At 35.2% G+C, this 1991-nt stretch overlaps 1 non-coding gene across 1 annotated transcript; it reads left to right on the forward strand.

Moving 5' to 3' along the window:
* The first annotated feature begins 555 nt into the window (after nucleotides 1–555).
* LOC113776563 lies at nucleotides 556–661 on the forward strand. The gene has a single exon (XR_003469049.1). It is a non-coding gene; the product is annotated as a small nucleolar RNA R71 (small nucleolar RNA).
* The last annotated feature ends 1330 nt before the right edge of the window (nucleotides 662–1991 follow it).

Below are 1991 nucleotides of genomic sequence, written 5' to 3' on the forward strand. Positions count from 1 at the left end.
TTAGGCTTTTTTTCCTGTGTAAGTTGGGGAGGAAATTGAGAAGTCGGCTGCAAATTTTGGAATTCAGATGGCCCTATTGGTCTAACCCTTGATCCATCCATGAAAAGTTAGGGTGATTCCTCCACCCCTTATTATACGTATTAGAGAACGGATCACTCCTTGGCTGCAACTTCTACCCACCATATGCTCCAGTGAAATTAACATCTTCTACCATGGTGGGAGGATCTCTATTATAGCAACTAGCTACATAATGCACATACATGTGACAATAAGCACATGATTCCTGAGATTGAGTTAGCTGATTTAAAAGCTGTTGCATCTGATGACTCAATTCGGCAACCTATAAACCCAAATCCCATGGCATTCACTTCATGCACTCCCACTCTCTTACCCTGAATTGCTTATTGTTGAGAATCACTAGCTAACAATTCATAGAGACTAACTAATTCTTTTGGGATTTTGTCACCAATATACCCTCCTGCTATAATATCCACCATATTCTGGGTTGTTAAGGTCAACCCACCATAGAAAAATTGAACTTGCAATGCCAATGAATATTGATGATGAAGACATTGAGAAAGTAATAGCTTAAAGTGCTCCTATGCTTCATGTATTGCCTTTCCTTTCATTTGAGAAAAGTGCAAATCTTGTTTCTTAAATTAATGGTTTTCTTATGTGAGTAGTACTTGGTCATAAAGATGTTATAAACATCTTCCCATGTCCTCAAAGATCCTTCAAGTAGATGAAGTAACCAAGACTTTGCACGATCCTTGAGACAATAACGGAAGCACCTCATTCGTAAGTCATCTTTTGACACTCCACTCAAAGGAAAAGTTTGGACCACCGAATAAAATTTCCTTATGAAAGAGAGTGGGTCTTCATTGGTCAAACCATGAAAAATGGGAAACATGCTAAAGTGTACTATTTTGAGCTCCTTGCTCTATCACTTAACCTGATGCAGTGGGGAGAAGTCGCGGTCACAAGACGTTGGCTATCCCAAAGACGAAGTCCTGCTGGTGGTTGCATTACCTACTGTTGATTATTGCCATTATTCCTATTCTTTTCTGCCATCTCAGATTCGTCTGAACTACCCGATTCAACTATCTCTAAGGCAATATGAATTCCTGGTGAAGATGGCTGCAAAGGTTGTTTTTGTAAGCAAGTCTGCTTCCTCAAATATTTTTGCAGTTTTTTCAATTTCTGAGTCAAAATCCAAATCACCTTTCTGAGATTAGATCATACACCAAGCACCTAAGCAAGAAAAATCAAAACTAAAAGTGAAGAAATAGAAAACAACAAAATAAATAAAAGAAAACAAAAATAACTAAAATAGAAAAATTAAGCGTCGTCCCTAGCAAAGGCGTCAAAAACTTGATCGACGAAATCCTACAAGCACATAGGGTCGATCGTAGTAATAATTTACCTAGAGTATTCTAGGGTCGAACCCATAGGGATAAATTAATTTTCTACTCTAATTATTCTAATCAAAATAACAAGTTTAAATTCAGGAAGTTGTAGTTTCTAGCTAAGTAGCAAAATAATAACCAATTCAAATAAAATAGTGGTGAGAATAGACACGAGTTTCAGGTTTTAATCCAGAATTTCAATCAATTATCTAGTTAATTTCTTAACAAACTATGAACGTATCACATAATTGTATTTTAAATTATCTCTCGATACATCTAAAGTGTGTCTAATTAAATCTTACATCTCTCTTGAGATCGCAAATATTCAATTAAACCCTTTAAGAACTTTAATGATATAAGTGTGTCATACAAATCATAATATATTCTCGTGATTAGGTTAAATATGTTTATTTATCTAGCACACGATTGTATATCCCTTCTCAATTCAATACAAACCCTAAAGGGCCCATGGTGGCCAATCACAAACATGTAATTTGATAAGTGCATATTTTGAGTTCTTTTAATGTGTTTTATTAGTTAGTTGTGGTATGTTTTATTTAGTTTTATAGCTAATAAACTAAGTTT

This window comes from Coffea eugenioides, chromosome 6 (genome assembly GCF_003713205.1).
Source record: "Coffea eugenioides isolate CCC68of chromosome 6, Ceug_1.0, whole genome shotgun sequence".
NCBI lineage: Eukaryota > Viridiplantae > Streptophyta > Magnoliopsida > Gentianales > Rubiaceae > Coffea > Coffea eugenioides.